The 13,847-nt window shown below is 48.0% G+C and overlaps 1 protein-coding gene across 1 annotated transcript in view; it reads right to left on the reverse strand.

Moving 5' to 3' along the window:
- Positions 1 to 13,340, reverse strand: part of LOC145358867 (tyrosine-protein kinase JAK2-like) — a 104,052-nt gene extending 90,712 nt beyond the window's left edge. The window contains exon 1 of the mRNA XM_080213217.1: positions 13,238 to 13,340. The gene's annotated coding sequence lies outside the window, so the exon portion shown is untranslated. The remainder of the gene's footprint in view (positions 1 to 13,237) is intronic.
- Positions 13,341 to 13,847: the final 507 nt, after the last annotated feature.

The raw sequence follows: 13,847 nt of genomic DNA on the forward strand, positions 1-13,847 counted from the left end.
ATGTGGCCACTATTGGGCGGCACTGTAGCACAGTGGTTGGCACTGCTGCTTCACAGCTCCAGGGTCCTGGGTTCAATTCTCGGCTCAGGTCACTGTCTGCGTGGAGTTTGCACATTCTCCTCGTATCTGCGTGGGTTTCCTCCCGGTACTCCGGTTTCCTCCCACAGTCCAAAGATGTGGGGGTTAGATTGATTGGCGATGCTAAGAAATTGCCCCTTAGTGTCCAGGGTTGCATAGGTTAGCGGGTTTAGTATGTGGGGGTAGGGCCTGGGTGGGATTGTGTTCGGTGCAGACTCGATGGGCCGAAGGGCCTTTTTCTGCACTGTAGGGTTCTATGATTCTATTGGCGGAGCCATATTTATTGCCTTTCCCTATGTCAACTGAAGAAGTGGCCTTTGCTTCACCTTTTAGTGGATAATAAGTCAGTCACACAGAGAGTGGTGTAAAGCCATCCAACCCCCAGGTGAGTTTTGGTGATGGGAGGAGCATGTAATTGATTGGATGCTGGCAGTTGAGGACCTCACACCTCAGGCCTCTGGCCTGATTAGGGACAGCACTGGGACAGGCCCTTTGGCACATCAAGCCTGCGCTAATGCGTGGTTTCTATCCCTCTGATCGCCTCCTATTCATGTGTCTATCAAGATACATCCTGAATGTTAGTCACGTGCCTCTTCCACCACCTCTACTGGCAACGCATTTCAGGCACCCACAACCCTTTGTGAGAAAAATGTTCCCCACATGTCTCCTCTAAACTTACCCCCCCCCACCCTAAACCTGTGCCCCCTTGTAGTTGACCTTTCCACCCTGCCCCTGACTACCCAGCCCATCTATGCCTCAAGTCTGGGGTGTGGGGAGGTGTTGGTTCGGAGACAGCCACCTTGCCTGTCAGTTGAGGCCTTTGAGTTGACCCTGGGTGGTTGCTGCTGCTTGCAATGGAGAGCCTGATAGGGTGGGGATGGGGGATTTTTGCCCCCAGGGGTTTTGATGCCAGTGGAGGCTGGTAGTTGGACCTGAGGCACTTAATGCGGTAGCGACACAGGCCTCTCGCTAGCTCTCTAGCCAATGGGCATGACCCCTGTCGCTTGCAATAAATACCACCCAGAATATGGGGCTTGAATCACTGTAAGGCCTAACATGGCAGAGGGTGCCAATTCTCTTTTCTGAAGGGCATTAGTGATAGGGTTGGACTTTTGTTGTCAGGTCTTTCTGCTGTCAGCAGACAGACAAGTGAGCAGGTTTAGACAGGGTAAATTTCCCAACTCACCATTTGTGAGTTTTGACGTTACAATGTCTGGGCTGTGAAGGTCAGTACCATTGTCACCAGAGCATTGTAAACATGATGGCGAGAAATGACGACATTGCCGGGGGTATTCCAGTGGGGGTGTTACTGAGTCACTCCGTGCAGCCAGTCACTCAACATCTCTTGCTTTTGTTAAACTTTGAGTAACTTTATTGGCTCCTTCCAAACCGATGATCTCAACCCGCCCCCAAAAGACACGCACAGCCGTCACCAGGGAACATCACCACCTACAGATTCCCCTCCAAGCTGCACACCATTCTGACTTGAGGCCATTCCTCACTGTGGCTGAGTCAAAATCCTGGAAGCCCCTCCCTAACAGCACCGTGGATGTACCTACACCACATGGACTGCAGCGGTTCAAGGAAGAAGGTCATCACCGCCTTCTCAAGGGCAATTAGTGATGGGAAACAAACGCTGTCCTAAATCTCACAGGACCGTAGAATCCCTACAGTGCAGAAAGAGGCCATTCGGCCCATCAAATCTGGACTAAGTCTCTAAAAGAACATCTCACCCAGGCCCTCCTCTCTGCCCTATCCCTGTAACCTTGCATATTTAGCATGGACAATCCATCTAACCTGCACACCTTTGGATACTAAGGGGCAATTTAGCATGGACAATCCATCTAACCTGCACACCTTTGGATGCTAAGGGGCAATTTAGCATGGCCAATCCACCTAACCTGCGCATCTTTGGACTGGGAGGAAACCAGAGATCCTGGAGGAAACCCACATACGTGGGGAGAAGATACAGACTCCACACAGACAGTGACCTGAGGCCGGAATTGAGGCCAGGTCCCTGATGCAGTGCTAACCCACTGTGCCACCTGAACCCTTGCTCTACACTTAGCAGTTAATAGTTCTTCTAAGCCAAAATCCCCCATGATGAATTGACAAGCCCTTGCGTTCTATGGTGACAAATCCTCCTCTGTGTCAAGCACTGAGTTTGAGATGGTGTCACTTTCTTATTCTGGCTCACCTACTGCTGGCAATGACCTCTGTCACAGAACTCTGACAGAAGCTTCTGGTAAATTTGAGCAGCTGGGGTGAGCCGGTGAATTGGAACTGGAAGCACAAAGACTGGTGCTTTTAACACTCTGTCCCCTTCCTCCCCCCGTTTTTCTGTGAACTTTAAGGAGAAACAATGATAGTTTCAGTCTGAGATTTATTAGTTGAATTTAAATTGCATCAGCTTCCCTGGTGGGTGGGATTTGAATCCCTGGCCCCCAGCCTGGGCCTCTGGATTTCTAATGCCACCATATCAACGATTCCTCCCATCTCCTGGCCTACTGCCAATGGGATCCAGAGCTGCCATGCTTAACAGAAACCTAACTCCGTGTCAGTGCATCTTGTCACGAAACTGAAACCATGGCAATAGCGAGAAAGGGGATTGAAAGGTTTTGGGGGAAGAGGTGGCCGCATGCGATTGTTTGGATGGAGAGTAAATTCCAGAGGAACGTATCTTCATTATTGTGGCATTTCCGTTTCCTGTACCTGGGGACATTCGCTGAGTGAGACCCTTCAATTTAACGTCCATCTCAAGGACATTCAGAGTCACTGATCGCCACCAATCAGGCTGTGCATTCACTACCTCACTACAAGTGGGATCCTTGTGGCTCCCACTACCAGCACCAGCACCACCATCACCACCACCACCACCACCAACACAACCGACCAACAATAACAACAATACCACCAACAACAGCAACAGCAACAATGACAATAACACCAACAACAACACCAGCAGCAGCAACAACACAACCACCGACAACAATAACAATACCACCAACAACAGCAATACCAACAATAACAATGACACCACCACCAACAGTGACAACAACAACGCCACCACCAACAACAACAATACCACTGCCAACAACAACACCAACAATAACAACAACACCAACAACAGCAATACCAACAACAACACCACCACCACCACCGACAGCAACAACACCAACAACAACACCACGATCAACGGCAACACCACCGCCAACAACAACACCAACAATAACAACAACACCAACAACAGCAATACCAACAACAACACCACCGCTAACAGCAACAACACCAGCAAAAACAACACCACCACCAACAACAACACCACCACTAACAGCAACACCAATAACAACAATAACACCAACAACACTATCAATAACGCTATCGCTACAAACACCAACAACAACACCACCAACAGCGACAACAAATGCAACATCACCACCAACGACAATACCACCACTGACAACAACACCATCATCATTGGCTGAGTGAGTAGGTGAGGACCTGGCAGATGGAGTATAACGTTAGCAAGTGTGAGGTTATCCACTTTGGTAGAAATAATAGTAGGAGGGATTATTACTTAAAAGGCGAAAAGCTGCAGTATGCTACGGTGCAGAGGGACCTGGGGGTCCTTGTGCACAAATCACAAAAACCCAGTCTGCAGGTGCAGCAGGTGGTCAGGAAGGCGAATAGGATGCTGGCCTTTATAGCGAGGGGGATAGAATATAAAAAAGGGAAGTCTTGCTGCAACTGTACAAGGCACTGGTGAGGCCACAACTGGAGTACTGTGCAGGATACTTGTGGAAGGATATATTGGCCTTGGAGGGAGAGCAGAGAAGGTTCACCAGGCTGATACCGGAGATGAGGGGGTTAGCCTATGAAGAGAGATTGAATAGACTGGGTCTGTACTCATTGGAGTTTAGAAGGCTGAGGGGGGATCTTATAGAGACGTATAAGATAATGAAGGGGCTAGATAGGGTAGAGGTAGAGAGATTCTTTCCACTTAGAAAGGAAACCAGAACTAGAGGGCACAGCCTCAAAATAAGGGGGGGGGGCAGTTTAGATCGGAGTTGAGGAGGAACTTCTTCACTCAAAGGGTGGTGAATCTCTGGAATTCTCTGCCCGTTGAAGTGGTGGAGGCTACCTCGTTGAATATATTTAAGTCACAGGTAGATCGGTTTCTGATAGACAAGGGAATTAAGGGTTATGGGGAGAAAGTGGGAAAGTGGAACTGATCCACTTCAGATCAGCCATGATCTTATTGAATGGCGGGGCAGGCTCGAAGGGCTAGTTGGCCTACTCCTGCTCCTACTTCTTATGTTCTTATGTTATGTTCTTATCATGAATACTAACAAAACAGCACCTTCAACAGCAACAACAATGACAATACCACCACTACCACCAACCACAACATCACCAACAGGAACAACATCAGCAATGACACTAGCAACACCAACAACAATAACACTACCACCAACAACAACAACAACAACACCACCACCAACAGCAACACCATCAACAACAACAACACCATCAACAACAACAAAACCACTACCAACAACACCACCAACAACATTACACCACCAACAACAACACCACCCCATCAAAAACAACACCAGCAACACCAACAATAACAACAACACCACCCCACCAACAACAGCAACACCAACAATAACAACACCAACAACACCAAAAATCACAATACCACCCACCAGAATAATCTCCAACTTTAAAATATTAAAATATCCAAGGAGCAAAGTCTTGATGGAGTAGATTGGCTTTTTCTCTCCTTTTCTGATCAGCGCCAGTCTGGCTAACAAGGCTCACGTGACAAGAATGAATGACAGCAACAACTGGCATTTATATAGCACCTTAAACATCAAAACATTATAACGTGTTTCACAGGCACAGAACCGGACAATGTTTGAGACTGAGAAATCAGCACCTGAAGTATATTCAGCACCGTGTGCAGAACCATCCGGAAAGAGGGTCTGATACAGACCAACGCCCAGGATCACAATCCCAGGATGGGTTCTACAGGCACAACAACAACTTAGATTTACACAGCACCTTTCGCGCTGGAGTATTGTCATCAAAATGTGACACTCAGCCACATAAGGGGTTATTAGGACAGGGAACCTGGCCGGTGAGGTTAGCTTTAAGGAGGGGAGGGGAGTTGTGGGGAAGAGGGGGGAGTAAAGGGGCAGAGTGGTTTCTGGAGGAAGGTCCAGCCCTCACTAACCACTTAATCAAAAATATAAAACTTACTGAAATAACCGGGGTAAAAGTGAAAGGATATTCGTTGCAATGACTGTCCCCTCGCACTGAGGTTATTCCAGAAAAGGAACATCCCTGTTCCGATCTGGGAGGCACAGCCTGGAAGTGTGACAGAAGGAGACGGGAACTGGATAAATATTTGAAGAGGAAACTAGTCTGCAGGGCGATGGGGAGAGGACGGGGAAGTGGGATTAACACACTGGCTCCTTCAAAGAGCACACACATGATGAGTGGAATGGCCTCCCCCTGTGTTATACTATCTCTGTGAACTCCTTAACAGTTTAAATGAGTGACAGACAAGAGCAGACATTCTTGCTGCTTTAACCTTGCTGCCAAGTAGGGTGTTATTGAGACTGACCCTCACTGCAACCCCCACCTCCCCCGACCCCCCCACCCGCCAACCACTGGCATGTTTGGAAGGGTTTTGCGGGTTGGCACTCAAGCTATTTAGGCCGCGTTAAGAACGCACCTTCCTTGACCAACAAGGCCTGGAGTGGGACTCGAACCTAGAACTTTATAGTGACAGACCCTCCTCTTAGTCATGACACTGAGTTTGAGGAGGTGTCACTTTCTTATTCTGGCTCACCTACTGCTGGCAATGACCTCTGTCACAGAACTCTGACAGAAGCTTCCGGTAAATTTGAGCAGCTGGGCTGAGCCGGTGAATTGGAACTGGAAGCACAAAGGCTGGTGCTTTTAACACTCTGTCCCCCCCCCGTTTTCCTGTGATCCAGGTGGAACTTTAAGGGGAAACAATGATAGTTTCAATTTGAGATTTATTGGTTGAACTTAAATTGCATCAGCTTCCCTGGTGGGTGGGATTTGAACCCCTGGCCCCCAGCCTGGGCCTCTGAATTTCTAATGCCACTGTATCACCGCTCCCCCCCCATCTCCTGGCCTACTGCCAATGGGAGCCAGAGCTTAACAGAAACCTAACTCCGTGTCAGTGTATCTTGTCACGAGACTGCAACCATGGCGATAATGAGAAAGGGGATTGAAAGGTTAGGGGTGTGATTGGAATGATTTGTTTAGGTGGCTTGTAAGGGACTCAGCCCCAAAAGACCTTGTACACATGAATTGAATATATTTCATAGAATCCATATAGTGCAGAAGGAGGCCATTTGGCCCATCAAGTCTGCACTGACCCTCTAACAGAGCATTTTACCCAAGCCTATCCCACCCCATCCCCAAACTCCACTGACCTACACACCTTGGGGCAATTTAGCACGGTCAATCCATCTAACCTGCTCACCTTTGGAGTGTGGGAGGAAACCCACGCAGACACGGGGACAATGCGCAAACTCCACACAGACAGTGACCCAAGGCTGGAATTGAACCCAGGTCCCTGGAGCTGTGAGACAGCAGTGCTGACCACAGTGCCTCCGTGCCACCTATCTATAGAAGGGGATAATTTAGCTAACTTGGGTACTTCATGCATTTTATTGAGTCAATTCTTTGAAACAGATTAACAAGCCTGTTAAAAATTAGGGTGTAAGACTTTTTCTTAGGGCTTTGGAACCCTTCCACCAAGATTGAATATGGGACAAAAGCCCGTTTGTGGAGTGCAGTGTCCGGTTGTGATTTTCCCCGAATTGATCAAGTAAATGCCACAGGGCAGTCTCACTGTTCAATGGAGGATGTCAGTGCATTGTCAGTACCAGAGACCCAGTAAGGTGTTCTCCAGCACAGGCGGAGGAAGAGGCTGTGCTGGCAGGTAAGAGAGGGTAAGCAATCCCTTCCCAACTTCTAAACTTTAAATTAAAACTGACCAAGGGAACTGAATCCTGGCTGGCAGGGACGAGATTCCAAGCATAAGAACATAAGAAATAGGAGCAGGAGTAGGCTATCTAGCCCTTCGAGCCTGCCCCGCTATTCAATAAGATCATGGCTGACCTGAAGTGGATCAGTTCCACTTTCCCGCTTTCTCCCCATAGCCCTTAATTCCCTTGTCTATCAGAAACCGATCTACCTGTGACTTAAATATATTTAGCAAGGTAGCCTCCACCACTTCAATGGGCAGAGAATTCCAGAGATTCACCACCCTTTGAGTGAAGAAGTTCCTCCTCAACTCTGATCTAAACTGCAACCCCCCCCCTTATCTTGAGGCTGTGTCCTCTAGTCCTGCTGTCCTTTCTAAGCAGGAAGAATCTCTCTACCTCTAACCTATCCATCCCCTTCATTATCTTATACGTCTCTATAAGATCCCCCCTCAGCCTTCTAACCTCCAACAAGTACAGGCCCAGTCTATTCAGTCTCTCTTCATAAGCTAACCCCCTCATCTCCGGTATCAGCCTAGTGAACCTCCTCTGCACTCCCTCCAAGGCCAATATATCCTTCCGCAAGTGCAGCGACCAAAACTGCACACAGTACTCCAGCTGCGGCCTCACCAGTGCCCTGTACAGTTGCAGCAAGACCTCCTTGCTTTTATATTCTATTCCCCTTGCTATAAAGGCCAACATCCCATTCACCTTCTTAATCACCTGCTGCACTTGCAGACTGGGTTTTTGCAATTTGTGCACAAGGACCCCCAGGTCCCTCTGCACCGTAGCATGCTGCAGCTTTTCATCTTTTAAATAATAATCCCTCCTACTATTATTTCTACCAAAGTGGATAACCTCACACTTGCTAACATTATACTCCATCTGCCAGGTCCTCGCCCACTCTCGCAGCCTATCCAGATCTCTCTGCAGACTTTCCACACCTTCCACGCAATTTGCTTTTCCACTCATCTTTGTGTCATCAGCAAATTTCGTCACCCTACACTCAGCCCCCTCCTCCAGATCATCTATATAAATGGTAAACAGCTGAGGCCCCAGCACCGATCCATGGGGCACTCCACTAGTCACCAACCGCCAACCAGTATAGCACCCATTGATTCCAACTCTCTGCTTCCTATTAGACAACCAATCCTCTACCCACGCTAACACCTTACCCCAAACTCCGTGCACCCTAACCTTCTGCAGTAACCTTTTGTGAGCCACCTTATCAAACGCCTTTTGGAAATCTAAAAACACCACATCCACCGGCTCCCCTCTGTCTACCGCACTAGTCGCATCCTCACAGAAATCCAATAAATTCATCAAACACGACTTCCCCTTAACAAATCCATGCTGCTCGATCAAACCATTCTTTTCTAGGTGCCTCGCTATTTCTTCTTTGATGACGGATTCTAGTATTTTTCCAACTACAGACGTTAAGCTAACTGGCCTATAATTCCTTGCCTTTTGTCTGCTACCTTTTTTAAACAGAGGCGTAACATTAGCCATTTTCCAATCTTCTGGCACTTCCCCGGAGTCCAGTGAATTTTGATAAATAATCACTAAGGCATCCACTATCACCTCTGCCATTTCTTTCAGAACCCTGGGATGCATTCCATCTGGTCCCAGGGACTTGTCTACCTCCAGTCCCTATAGTCTATCTAGCACTACCTCTCTAGTGATAGTAATCGTGTTAAGGCCCTCATCTACCATCCTTCTACCTTTAATATTCGGAGCCGTTTCCTCATCGCCCACCGCTAAATCCCCCTTCTCATCCTCCAAGGGTCCAACATTCACTCTAGCCAGTCTCTTCTTCTTTATATATTTGTAAAAACTTTTACTGTCTTTTTTTATATTTAGAGCTAGTTTAGCTTCATACTCTATCTTTCCTTTCTTTATCACCTTCTTAGTCATTCTTTGTTGATTTTTTAATCTTTCCGAATCTTCTAATCGCCCACTATTTTTAGCCGCTCTGAACACATCAGCTTTTAATTAATCTGGTTATCCCTTCTCCTACATTCCTTCTTTACCATTGGAATATATTTCTACTGAGTACCATAAAAGATCTCCTTAAAAATCCTCCACTGTTCCTCAGCCGTCCTACCAACCAATCTGCGCCCTCAATCTACATTCGCCAATTCCGCTCTCACCCTATCATACTCCCCTCTGTTCAAACAGAGGACACAGGTTCGGGACCCTACTTCCTCATCCTCCATCTGCATCAGAAATTCAACCATACTATGATCACTCATCCCAAGAGGATCCCTCACAAGAAGATCCCTAATTCTACCTGCCTCGTTACACAGCACCAGACCTAAGATAGCTCGCTCCCTCGTAGGTTCCGTTACATACTGTTCAAGGAAACTATCCCGACAGCATTCCAAGATCTCTTTCTCAAGCCCACCGCATCCGACTTGGAGCATGGAGCACTGGCCCTCTGTCTGCCGCATATAGGGAGGCTGTATCCAGGCAACCGTAAAGTTCCTGGGAACCAGTCCAGTCACCCTCCAACATTAGGTCATAAGTGACCTTTAAGGAGGTCAATTGGCTACCTACAAGAAAACCAAAGAGCAAAGGAAAGTATGGCACAGGAAATAGGCCCTTCGGTCCTCCAAGCCTGTGCAACGCATTGGTCCAACTGGACCATTCATTTGTATCCCTCCAGTCCCAGGCTGCTCATGTGACTATCCAGGTAATTCTTAAACGATGCCAGCGTGTCTGCCTCCACCATCCTGCTTGGCAGCGCATTCCAGGTCCCCCCCACCCTCTGCGTAAAAAACGTCCCTCTGATATCTGAGTTATACCTCTCCGCTCTCACCTTGAGCCCGTGACCCCTCGTTATCGTCACCTCCGACCTGGGAAAAAGCTTCCCACTGTTCACCCTATCTATACTCTTCATAATTCTGTACACCTCTATCAGGTCTCCCCTCATTCTCCGTCTTTCCAGGGAGAACAACCCCAGTTTACCCAATCTCTCCTCATAGCTAAGACCCTCCATACCAGGCAACATCCTGGTAAACCTTCTCTGCACTCTCTCTAAAGCCTCCACGCCCTTCTGGTAGTGCAGCGACCAGAACTTGGTCCGATTTGGACTTGGTCTGTATCCCTCTGTTCCCTCCCTATTCATGTACCTATCCAGATGTCTCATAAATATTGCTAATGTGCCTACTTCCACCACCTCCTCTGGCAGCACGTCCCAGGCACCCACCACTCTCTGTTTGAAAATCCTCTCATTCTAACTTTCCCCCCCCCTCACCTTGAACCTGTTCCCCCTTTGTAATTGACACTTCCACCCTGGGAAAAAGCCCCTGACTATCCACCCTATCCATGCCTCTCATCATTTTGTGGACCTCTATCTGATCTCCCCTCGGCCTCCGTCCTTCCAGTGAAAACAATCCAGTGAAATCCAGTGCCGTACTTGCCGTTTGAGGGTGGGTGGTCCTATAGCCCCCTTCCCCTTCACCTCTGCAAAAAGGCCCAGAGCAGAATGGAGCCAGGGAGCCAGTGGCATGAATTCACACGCACGCCCAGCCCCGAGCTCACCCCCTTGGTGCCAATGTGTCAGTCAGTGAAGTGCGCCAAGACTTCAGGCAGGACTCACAGAACACCATCAAGTTTGTAAGGTCTATCTACCTAGCAAACAGTCTACAGAGTCTACTTCAAGAGACACCCTATGAGCCAGAACACATGGAAGCCAAGGGTGATTTCACTAGAAAAATGCAGCGAGTGGAGGATTCTTACGTAAGACAAGTCGGAAGTGTGATGGAATACTCCCCATTTGCCTGGATGGGTGCAGCTCCAACAACACTCAAGAAACTCAGCACCATTCAGGACAAAGGTTGATTGGCACCATATCCACAAACATCCACTCCCTCCATCACCGATGCCCAGTAGCAGCAGTGTGTACTGTCTACTAGATGCACTCCACCAAAGATCCTTAGACAGCACCTTCCAAACCCACAGCCACTTCCATGCAGAAGGACAAGGGCAGCAGATACATGGGGAACACCACTACCTGCAAGTCCCCCTCCAAACCACTCACCATCCTGACTTGGAAATATATCGCTGGGTCAAAATCCTGGAATCCCCCCCCCAGCAGCATTGCGGGTCAGCCCACAGCACAAGAACTGCAGCAATTCAAGAAGGCAGCTCACCACCACCTTCTCAAGGGCAACTAAGAATGGGCAATAAACGCTGGCCCAGACAGCGACACCCGTGTCCCACGGATGAATTAAAAAAACTTGTATGTCTGAATTCAACCCCACTCATTTACAGCATTAATTGACAGGGACTGACAAAATGAAAGAAAAGCTTGCATTTCCATAGTGCCTTTTCCAATCACACAATGTTCCCAAGTGCTTTATGGCCAATGAGGTAGTTTTGAAGTCACCTGGCAATGGAGGAAATGCAGCTGTCAGTTTGTGCACAGCAAGATCCAATAAGCAGCGATGTGACAAATGACCAGAGGATCTGTTTTAATGATTTTGATGAAGAATTCTCCATCTCCATACTGAAGTCACTGCGTTCAGCTGAGAATATATATGCACACAGAGGGATTTCTGATTAAGTCAGCTCCCAGGGTTGGATCTGAGGTACTCTGCTGAGGGAATGAATCACTGTCCATCTAGACCACGCTGTGCATGGAGTGTTTGAACAAACAGCGGGGAGGGGCGGCTCGGTCTCTGGTGTCACTGATTGGTTGGGTGGGTAATCTGGAACAGCGGGTCGATTCTGTCTCCCTTTCGCAATCTGTCTGATCTTTGATCTCCTGGAATAATCTCCTGATTATTCCCAGCTTGGGAGCCAAGAAAGGCCTCCATTGTCCAGCACTATCCAGCGTAGCACAAAAATAAAGTGATTTCCATTGCTTGTGATGGAAGGTGGGGTTTAAAGGGGGGGCGCGGCATGTCTCAGTGTGTAACAGGGACACCCCTGAGTCAGAGGTGGGTTTCTTGCCCCATTCCAGAGACTTGGGCACAGAATCTAAATTCACTGCAGGACTGGGGGAGTGCTGCACGATCAGAGGCACTGCTATTTGAATCAGACACCCTCCCTGCCTGCTCAGGTGGCTGTAAAAGATCTCACGTCGCTCTTGGACAAACAGCGAGACAGCTGCTGTCCGAGTTAAAATTACCCCCTCAATTAACACCACCAAAACAGATGATCTGGCCGCTGTCATGGTTCTGCCTGTGGGATCTTGCTGTGCGTGCCCTTGCTCCTGGGTTTGCAGCTCTACACAGTAAGAAGTCTGTCAACACCAGGATTAAGTCCAACTGATTTTATTTGACTGTAAACTCACAAGCTTTCGGGGTTTGTCGCTTCGTCAGGTGAATGGAGAGTTCTGGCCTCAGACAGAGCAGCTCTACGCCAGCAGCTACACGATAAAAATACTTTACTGATCACAAGGCGCTTTGGAATGTCTGGAAGCCTCAACACCTGGTCACAGGAGCCCTGAGATAAGTCAGAATTAACCTGTTACTGTTCAATTCAGTTGAGGTGCTGTCTCACCTGTGAGACCAAATAAAGCTGCTGGACTTTAACCTGGTGTTGTGAGACTTCTTACTCTCAATTAAATCAGACCAGAGAGTGTGTGTGTGTGTGTGTGTGTGTGTGTGTGTGTGTGTGTGTGTGTGTGTGTGTGTGTGTGTGTGTGTGTGTGTGTGTGTGTGTGTGTGTGTGTGTGTGTGTGAGTGTGTTTTTGTGTGCATGTGCATTTGAGTGTGATTGTGTGTACAAGTGATTTTGTGTGTGTGTGTGCATGTGTGTGTGTTTGTGTACGCATGTGTGTATGTTTGTGTGTGAGTGTGTGTGTGTGAATGTGTGCATGAGTGTGTGAGTGTATGTGTGACTGTGTGTTTGTGTGCATGCATGTGTGTATGAACGTGAGTGTGTGAATGTGTGTGTGTGTGTGTGTGTGTGTGTGTGAATGCCTATGTCTCTTTGAGTGTGTATATGAATATTGGTGTGTGTGTGTGTTTATGTGTGTGCGAATATGTGCATGTGTGAGAGTTTGTATGTTATGTGTGGGCATATGCATGTGTGCCTAACGTGTACACAGTGAAGACAGGCCCATTCACTTTACAAAGCACATACAAACATTAGAAAACAGGTTAATAAAGTTTCATTACCCTGAAATGTTGCTTCTCCTACACTGCGCAGGGTTTCCACACTGCAGGGCGCGAGGAGTGAGTCGCTACAATGTTCTCCATGCTGTTTCTGCTGTCTGTGCTGTGTAAGCAGCTGCGCTTACTACATGCGTCCTAGACTTCCTGTCGAGGATGGATGAGACATAGCTTGCCGAGTGGCTTCCTGCTTCAGAACAGGCGCTTTCCCCTTCTTAGGCTGATAGCAGCATCATCTACATAGGAGTGGTCACTGCACTCAAAGTGCTTTAAAACAGCGTGAAGTTGAATAAGTGATCATTGATGATACGTCCTTCAAGATTGAAGGATACCAAACAACTCCCAGTTTTAGAATCTCAATATATTGTGTTGTAATAATCAAACCTAACCATCCTTTAAGAGCATAGGAGCTGCAGGAGACCATTCAGCCCATCGAGCCTCCTCCACCATTCAATGCGATCATGGCTGATTAGACACTCCAGTGCCTTTTACTCGCAGTATTCCCGTAACCTTTTCCGTTACTGTTAATCAGACATCCATCAATCTCTGCTTTAAGCGCACCCAATGACAAACTTCCACAGTCTCCTGCGATAGAGAATTCCAAAGGTTCACAACC

The sequence above is a fragment of the Carcharhinus amblyrhynchos genome, chromosome 26 (assembly GCF_965287045.1).
Source record: "Carcharhinus amblyrhynchos chromosome 26, sCarAmb.v2.hapA, whole genome shotgun sequence".
NCBI lineage: Eukaryota > Metazoa > Chordata > Chondrichthyes > Carcharhiniformes > Carcharhinidae > Carcharhinus > Carcharhinus amblyrhynchos.